General features: G+C 34.5%; 1 long non-coding RNA gene across 1 annotated transcript; it reads left to right on the plus strand.

Annotated features, from left to right (window-relative positions):
- Positions 1–805: 805 nt before the first annotated feature.
- On the plus strand, positions 806–5,708 carry LOC128557005 (uncharacterized). Its single transcript, XR_008370983.1, has 3 exons — positions 806–1,481; positions 4,197–4,282; positions 5,481–5,708. It is a non-coding gene; the product is annotated as an uncharacterized LOC128557005 (long non-coding RNA).
- The last annotated feature ends 4,406 nt before the right edge of the window (positions 5,709–10,114 follow it).

A 10,114-nucleotide genomic window follows, 5' to 3' on the forward strand; every position in this document is an offset into this window, starting at 1 on the left:
CGTCAGAAAGCTTTTAAACGATTATGGGTTTTCATGGGTATTTGCCTATTTGGTATTCTAGCGGTATAAATAAGCAAAATGATTTTTGCGTCGCATTATTCAAGTCAGATCAAAGCAATTAAATCTTACACACCGAAGGAATCGAATTCATAGCAGTCTTCTTCGAAGACTTGTTTTCAAATCCTACGTATATTTTGCTCATATGTAGTTCACATGTATCTATTTACTATTATTTCGAAATGAATTCTATTTAAACCGAAATGAAAGGGTCTAAAGAAGTAGAGTAGGGATTGTATAGAAAAAGGATTATCAGGAACTGGACAATTTCATTACTTCAATAAAATATTTAATCACGAAATGACTCGACGATGGTAATAAACATGCAAAACAGCCTGAGAAATGACAGTAACAGTGTTTTAGATATGTAGCCAATTGGGAATTTTCTCTATTTACTACGGATAGTCTTTAGACCAGACAAAGAATAATTCCATATGATTGAATACAAGTGCCTAGTTGAAAACTGACAGTGGTAGACCAAAAAGACAATTTGCTTATTTTATCAATAGACTATATATAATCGGGTACGACGGCAGCAATTAGGAAGACGCAAAACAGTTATAATTAATTAGAAATTATTATATGAGACGCAAAACAGAAGTGCGTTACTGTGAAAACAAAACAGTATACTTATTAAATATTATGTGCAAGGAAAAGCCAAAATATCACAGCATTATAGTATATAATGCAAATGACATTGTATTGTTTTATAGGGAATCGATCTTACCGATTTTACCGATCGAATCCCACTACGGTAACATACGAGGGTATCCAAACAACACATACTATCCAAATAAAAAAATATGGAGTTCCGGTTTAGACCATGGGCGTGCGACGACCCCGATGAAATTCGGGATATCACGGTCTTCGTTAATGTTAATAAGCGTCCGTCAGATCAGTAGGCGAAACGCAATATCCGCACAATAAGATGTCTGCGACTCGAAAGAATATTCAAAGTAAGCTGTTAATTTTGTTGCGTCAGAAGCTAATCAGCCGGTAACGGGACTACACTGATATAATTTGTGATACAAACATGCTTCATTCAATACTGAGTAGCATTTTTAAACGGCGACATTTTGAACATTTTTATATTTAGAGTGAGAGTGGATACACGTTACACTGGCGCCGACATTTTGAAAATTTGAGGAAACAAAAACATTCTCCAACGAGTTCTTCAGCTCGAGGAATGAGAGAATAGATTCACCTTTGTGTCGCTTTTCAGATCGTATTTAATTCCTTTCCGGTACTTTAGTTTCTTTGAACTTCTTTGTTACTAAGCCTATATTGAATTTTTAAAATTAAGAAATCCGTGATTTTACTTGCAGGCATGACTGATTAATGGAATTATTTTACTTTTATATAGAATATGGACGGCACTCCATTACAGCATGTGCATGGTTGGACCTGTTGACATTTTTAGAAACGTGAGTAACTAAATTTCCATTGTATAATAATAATGTAAACAAACACCCCACCCATAAAATTTTAAAAAAACATACAAATTCCTTATTTTTTACATTTTTATTTATTCATCAATTTGAAATGGGCCTTTTAGATTATTATTTCTTAAGGCTCACTGCATGTATACACAGTAATTAAGTTGAGCTTATGATTCTGCCGATAAGCTGTGCTCGGCCTAAATATAGCATTATAATTTATAGGGAATCGGATCGGCTTATAGAAAAAAATATTGATTTTAAACAGGCTGGTAACATTGCCCGATCGGGCTTTCGACATAAAAACTAACATATTTTGAAAAATAGTAAAGATATTTCTTTCAAACTTGGTTCATCTGTTTCATATGACACAAATTAAAATAAAATATACTTGGTTGCCTTCAGTTTTGGTAGAATATTTCCCCTTTTCAGATTTTTATGACGCATAATTTTGAAGTCCAAAAATTATGTGTTAAAGCATTACATTATGCTATGGTGTTTGTTTCGTATATTCCATACTCATTTGACACCGTGCAAATTGTCAACAGTCGAGATAGCGTTGATAAGCGCAACTTGGCGCAGACATGCAATTCGGCTCGATCTTTCTTTGGATATATGTAATACTGCTTACATGTCGTACTGATACAACCACATTTTAAAATAAATTCGTATTGATACATCCACATTTTAAAATAAAGTCATATCTGATCCCTAACAAGTTCGTAATTACAAAAATACAGCCCTTATCTGGAGTTCTGAAGCATGCTCGATTAGTTGGTCAGAATTATGAAGGAATTGAATTCAAACTGTTCCATAAATGCAAGAGATTAAGAGTTAGTCAGAACCATAATCATGCAGAAGATGTAATTACTTTCACAAATCACAGGGCTCAAATTTTGGACTCGCTAAGTGCAAGTCAATTTCATGGAATGCAAGTTAAGATAAACATTTCACACAATTTATTTTGTAAATAAAAAAAATAGTCAAAATTGTTGCAGTTTTTGTTAATGTTTGTAGATTCGCTTTCATTTGAAACACAACATCTTTTTTGGTTAGCCATTTTTTGTTGAATGGATTAAATTACTGATTATAAAGAAATGTAGAGGTCTATCTTATAATTAAATCTAGAACGCAGGCTATCTTACTAATTCGTACATATATACAGTTGAATCGCTATTTATAATATTAGGTACGAAAATTTGCCTTGCCGTAGTTTCAGCCAGTAGTTAAGTTACGCCATCAATGATGCGTCCTGAATTACTTTGAAGGTCATTTTGAGTTATAACGCATAAAATTGTACACCAAGGAAAACCGTGCAAACAATATTGATGTTCTAGCATGATCTTTTAGGATATTCTAACATTCTTAATTGAAAGTCTAAATTTGCAAGTAGATTTCAGATTAAGCAACAAGAAAAAAAGCTACATGCTAAAATTTGCAGTACGTTGATCAAAAAAGTTAAATTTGAGCTCTGCAAATGCAAACTGAAGCCGCTCACATTACTTTTTGGTCCGATGCATTCAGTTCCTGTTCTCCTAGGAATCCCCAGTCGAGCATGTTCCAAAGAATATGATGAAGTATTTTGAGGGTATGAGCTAGACCAGTTGTTTTATGGTTCAAAATTCAGCTTTAAGTTCGGGCATGTGAAATTGCTGTCAGACTTGGAAAGTTTTCTATCTGGTTGCCAGCATGGTTAGTTGAAATCTGAATTTTGTACACTGCACACATACTCAAATACGTTTAAAATTATACGTTTATGAATCATGACCGTCAGATACCAATAAACAATTGTAGCATTTTGTCGGCTCCTGTGTTCATACTAAACTGAGGAAGGCAGAACAGATTCTTCTAGCTGCTTTACCAGTCTGTTTTTGCCTTTTCATGATATCGAGCAAAGTGAAGGTCATAGACCACCAAGTCAAAAAGGTACATGGAATTCACTGGGTTAAAGTAATGTTCATACCTGTCAAGACACACGCATTGCGTGTATGCCACACGCATTTCAGCCTTAGATCACGCTCACACTCCTACTATTCAAGGTCACACGCATGTTAAAGAAATAAAGCAATCAATTGTTTTTTTCGTAGAAAATTATTGAATCAAACATGCAAGGTGACGTTGACACAGTGTTTTTATACCGTATAATACAGCTTTTACATTCACCGGTGCAACCTGTTATTTCTACCGCATGAATAAACATCACAAAAAGTAAACAGAGGGAGACTATTCAAAACCAGATCTATTGTGTGTTAAAAGTCTAAATTTTCTATGTGAGGGCGTTTCCGGCATTTTAGGATCATCGCCCTCCAGACCCTCATGAGGGAAACCTTCCCTTCGAACTCCGATCACACTCGTTGCCTTTGTGGAGCCTTGACAGCTATGAATGTTTGGCTGTTCTGGCTGGTCAGTCGTGTAAACAAACCTACTCATACAGTGACTTTTCTTTTTTCAAAACTGAAATTTTTAACCGCATTTACTTCGTTTCATTATACATTTTGACAAAATTTGCTACTGTTTTATTTTCATTAAAAAAAAGTTTTATTTAACAAATTTATCCCGCCATGCCAATGATATAATTGGGGTCATCTTATTGGCATGAAAATTGATAAACTACAAAAAGGATGTTAGCTCTTAGACCTTTGAAATTTCAAAACAGCTGGTTGTCCATGTTTTCTTAATTTGCTCACCTTTCACTATTTTCAGTCATCTTGGTCTATTATACAGAGTATTGTTGTACTGCTCCAAAGTGCTTGTTGACAGACTGAAACCACTTGCTTGCGGCTCATAAGGTATTTCTATCTTTCTGTTTCTTTATTATATAGTTACAGCTGTGCACCATGGGAAGCAGTTTCAATCATTCAAAAGGCATGATATACTGTATACAAATTAGTATTTGTGTGAACAGATTTTTGTGGTTGAGTCGGTGCATAGAATCAAATACCAAGGAACATTAGGCGTAAAAAAAATTGTCTGTTTCCTGTATCCTGACCTACCATAAATTTTTGGCCCGACCCTAAATGGACGGTCCGTCCGTCTTTGTCTTTGAGAACATTTTTTTCAACTTTTTGACAAAAAGTTGCAAAACTGCACTTTTTATGCTTTAAACATGGACAGTGATGTTATAAATCAACTTAGTGATACTCTAGAGGTATAACCCCCCTATTTGTATTCATTTTTTGACACAAAAATAATTTCCAAAAAGTCTCCCTAAAAATAAATTTAAAAATTCCAAGGAAAAAGTTTTTCTGACCTACCTACCCTAATTTTTTTTAGCATGTTACCGGAAACAAATTTTTTTTTAGTCCTTAGTAAAGACTCCATTTCATTTTCTTGATGATAAAGCATTTCTGGACAAAACCATAAATTTAATACTTGTATGCAACAATTTAAACAATTATTAGCTCGATCACCTGTCACAGGGGTGACAACATGAGTGATGTCCGTCATGTGCCAACAATTGTTAAAATCTTCTTCAGAACCACTGGGCAGATTTACACCAAACTTCACAGATGATCATGGGGTAGTTCCTCTTTCAAATGCCCAAAGAATTTAATTCCATATAGAACTCACCGAAAGAAAAACTTTGAAAATGATTTCTTGTCAGAAATTGTTAGCCGGCAGGGCTTTTCATCCTTATATGACAGAGGCCTATATTCGGCCACTTCCCAATCCAAAAATATTGCATTTTTTCCCCAAACATCCCAAAATGCAAGGTAACATTTCCCAAAAATCCATAAACAAATGTTTAATTTTATTTTACATTTTAGTGTTATCGCAGGAAGCGCTTCTCAGATATTGATTTTTTAGCTCACCTGTCACAAAGTGACAAGGTGAGCTTTTGTGATAGCGCGGCATCCGTCGTCCGTCCGTGAGTCGGTAAACTTTTGCTTGTGACCACTCTATAAGTCACATTTTTCATGGGATCTTTATGAAAGTTGGTTGGGGTCTCTTTTTATCAATTTACAATATTTGATTTCTGTTTTACAGGTTCACTTCTTGAGAGCAGGCAGCTACAAAACGGAAGGTCAACAAATCCAGTAAACTTGAAAAGCAAGAAAGAAACACCAGAAAATATAAAAAGACAGAAGAACAAGGGAACTTTAATAAAAAAAATTTTTTAAGGATAGGAATTCAGGATTTATTTAGAAACTAAATATATTTTGAGAACAGCAGTGTTTGACTAAGCTCTGTTACTTTAAGAGATAATGTGATTATCACATTGGTTTTGTTATTGTCGAGCCCGCTTGCGGAAGCGAAGACATAGTTGTTTAAATGTCTGTTCGGTGTATGTGCGTGCGTGCGTCCGTCCGGATTTGTTTGTCCGGCCCATAATTTGGACATGCATGGAGCAATCTTGTTTATATATGGTATGAATGTTAACCTCAGTGAGACGGAGTGTCATGCGCAAGCCCCAGGTTCCTATTTCAAAGGTCAAGATCACACTTACAGGTCAAAGGTCAAATTCAAAAATGACTTTGTCCGGAGCATTTCTTCTTCATACATGGAGGGATTTTGATGTAACTTGGCACAATTGTTCACCATCATGAGATGGAGTGTCCTGCGCAAGAACTAGGACCCTAGGTCTAAGGTCAAGGTCACACTTAGAGGTCAAAGGATACAAGAATGACAACTTTGTCTGGAGCATTTCTTCTTCACGCATGGAGGGACTTTGATGTAACTTAGCACAAATGTTCACCACCATGAGACGGAGTGTCATGCGGAAGAACCAGGTCTAAGGTCAAGGTCACACTTACAGGTCAAAAGTCAGATACAAGAATGACTTTGTCTGGAGCATTTCTTTTTGATGCATAGAGGGATTTTGATGTAACTTAGCACAATTGTTCATCATCATGCGACTGAGTTATGCATAAGATTTTGTTATTTTAAAGCCAGCCCAATGCCAAAGGAAACAACCAACGTTCTCACACGAATAAATGCTATGATATAATTGTTGTCGTCACGACCTTCCTATATGGGACAGGTTTGCAGGGGTCCATAAAAATAAGCAGATTTATTATGCACAAATGCAACATAAATCCAATTACACCTTGAAATGTTTAAGCCTTTGATTTGATTAATATAGCAAAATACACAATGCGTGATGTATTTTAGTTAAGTTTATGTCATACTTTGTTTCTACAGGTTTTGATAGTCCTTTATATATGCTTTATATCGATAAAGTATAGGTACATTTCCATCACTTTTTTACCTGTCAAGCCGGATAAAGTATAGGTACATTTCCATCACTTATTTACCTGTCAAGCCGCATAAAGTATAGGTACATTTCCATCTCTTTTTTACCTGTCAAGCCGGATAAAGTATAGGTATATTTCCATCTCTTTTTTACCCTGTCAAGCCGGATAAAGTATAGGTACATTTCCATCACTTTTTTACCTGTCAAGCCGGATAAAGTATAGGTACATTTCCATCACTTTTTTACCTGTCAAGCCGCATAAAGTATAGGTACATTTCCATCACTTTTTTACCTGTCAAGCCGGATAAAGTATAGGTACATTTCCATCACTTTTTTACCTGTCAAGCCGGATAAAGTATAGGTACATTTCCATCTCTTTTTTACCTGTCAAGCCGGATAAAGTATAGGTACATTTCCATCACTTTTTTACCTGTCAAGCCGGATAAAGTATAGGTACATTTCCATCACTTTTTTACCTGTCAAGCCGGATAAAGTATAGGTACATTTCCATCTCTTTTTTACCTGTCAAGCCGGATAAACACTGGTAACTCTGAAGCCTTGCATAACAAACCATTAAAATCAGGTATCAGATTTAGCTCTTCCATTTTTCTCGTGAGTTGAACTGCTTATGCATTCATTTAATAGAGAGGCGTGTTCTCTTGTTAGCATTATAAATATCGCAGAATATGAATCTGAAAAAGTGCTTGTACATTTTTCCGTTTGCTATCTGACATTTCTTGATGTCCAAAAAGAACAATCACCTGTATCGCTTTTTCTCAGCGCCCTCCATAGCGTTAATGCAGAATGACTTTGGACACAAATTAACTATTGTTCCAAGGAACCGTAATAAAGCTGTTTTCTTCCGTGATTCTTCAAGGACTGATGGATCACAGAAGTTATCACCTAATCAAAAGTGCGAAATGCATCTGATTTTTTTTCTCAAAAATGACTTGCGTCATTCATTTTAAAAAGCTGAAGTAACAACGTATTTGATTTTGTGTATGATATAAGTGAAGATAGTAAATGTGTTAAACAGGAAACCACATAAAAGAAACTTGATTTAGTATCAATTGATTTGCTAAATTAAGGTCTATACAACAGCGATATGATTTAACTTGTCTTGTTGCCAGAATTCACCTTTTTTTTAAATGCCTGCGGCTTCTAGTGTACATTTTGTATATAAAGAACATTTTGAACTGTACTTCAAATTAACCAGACTCAAGGCGATAGTGAAAATGGTTTTACTAAAACACTGCAAAATAGTATATCTATGTCTATTATTTTCTAGTTACCTTTTTACTTATTCTTTAATATGGATTTTGAATTCAACGAGGTACAGAAATTTGAAACTACAAGACAGTGAAATAAATACTGCAGTTACAAAGCGTACACATCTGGATGTATCACTGAAACAAGATACAAAAGACAGACATATCTCTCTCAGACCGGATATACGCCGCATGCTTAATGCAAATGTAACGTACATGAAAGTTCCGCCAGTAAGCCATATGGATTTTCTGCTCGGACACAAATCAACTTGCGACGTGGAAAATTTAACCCTATTTATAATGATTCATTCTGCGCCTGCACACTTCGAACACCGGAAAGTAATACGCGAGACATGGGCAAATGAGCGCAGACTTTCCTCTTTGACTACAGTCCGAACTGTATTTTTGTTAGGACAACCGAAAGACTCGAAATTGCAACGGCTTTTAGAACAAGAATTTTGGGATTTTGGTGATATTATACAAGGCAATTTTGAGGATAATTACCGCAATCTGTCTTTAAACAGTCTTTTTGGACTAACATGGGTAAATGAAAATTGTGCTAACGCAAAGTTAATAGTAAAATGCGATGATGACATTGTTGTTGATATGAACAAGTTTCTACAATTTGTTAAAAAGCAATTAATTATGGAAAAACCAAAACAAGTGGCGTGCTTAGTAATTTCGTCTTCGGTAATTCGAGACAAAAAACACAAATATTATGTCGATGAAAATATGTTTAGAGGTATGAAGGTTTATCCAAATTACTGTGAGGGAAAGTTTGTAATGATGACAAGAGATCTAGTTCAAGATTTGTTAGACTGGGCCTCTATAACACCTGTGTTTTGGCTTGAAGATGTGTACATGTATGGTTTAGTCATGCCAAATATTCCACATCTGAACTATATACAATTTTATCAGGAAATAGAAACTGATACTGAAACTGCTAAAAAGTGTTTACAAAGTGGAAAGAAATGCGAGTTTTTCGTAGCTTGGGCACGGAGTGCAAATGAAGTGAAATATTTATGGTCTCTTTTGTAACTGAACGATAAGACAACTGATTGGTGACGTACTGTGGAAGGAAAAATGAAAAATGGAGGTTTTAATGGTAAAAGAATTGGATGATGGTTTTCTTAAAAAACTTAAAATCAACCTGTGGTGAAAACGTTTTCAGAAACATTAAGTAACTGAGTCTACAGTATTATCAAAATGTGTGATCAAATTCTGCAAACGCGGGAAACCTGGCTGAATTTGGAAAGAAATCACCCTTTGGGTTGTTTACATAACTGATTAATCAGAACGGACTAAGTCTTATATATTGGCTGTAGCAAACGTTGTTTTAGACATTCCTTATGCTGTTTTGCATGGCCATTAGCACCATCGAGACATTTTATATTCAATTATTTATCATAATCATAAAATTGTTCACCATCCGTACTCAACTTCTTCTGGCCCTTTCATTTTAAAGTAGTATTTGCATGTATATATATACAATTATATACAAATATTTTGTGTTTTATATATAAAAGCCTGACGATGAAAATATTCAATGTCATACACATATTGAATGCTTCCCCGAAAAATAGTCAAAAGTTTTAACAATCAAATCATTCAATAAGTGCTTTGTCATATCATATCAAAAGCTGATTTTCACATTTTTGATTTATCAACCAAGTAACATTGAGTTTAATACTAAACGTTCATATAGCAGAAACTATGTACCGGCTGTTCATATAAGGCGTCTTGTAGTAAAAACATTATATTACATAGAAGTAACATCACTTTAACATGTGAAATTAGTCTTTTTAGTGACCGACTCACATGTTGTAATGTTTATATAGAGCGCCACAGTTACCAGTGGGTTTTTTAATATAACCATTTATTTGAGATTTTTAAAACAAAATTGACTTTAAATAAACATTTTAAAGACTGAACCCAAAAACTCTATACTTCTAATAATGATAATAATAATAATAATAATAATAATAATGACTTTATTTAAAGAGGATAACATATTTGGCTATGAGAAATGTCTCATTTTAAAAAGTAAATTATTAAAAACATGTTTGTTCATACGTTTGAAATCGATTTCAAAGTGAAATTACGTTTTCTAAATGAGTGCAATAAATTTTAGATGACGTCAATAACACTTATACCTGCGC

The sequence above is a fragment of the Mercenaria mercenaria genome, chromosome 5 (genome assembly GCF_021730395.1).
Source record: "Mercenaria mercenaria strain notata chromosome 5, MADL_Memer_1, whole genome shotgun sequence".
In the NCBI taxonomy this organism is placed as follows: Eukaryota; Metazoa; Mollusca; class Bivalvia; order Venerida; family Veneridae; genus Mercenaria; species Mercenaria mercenaria.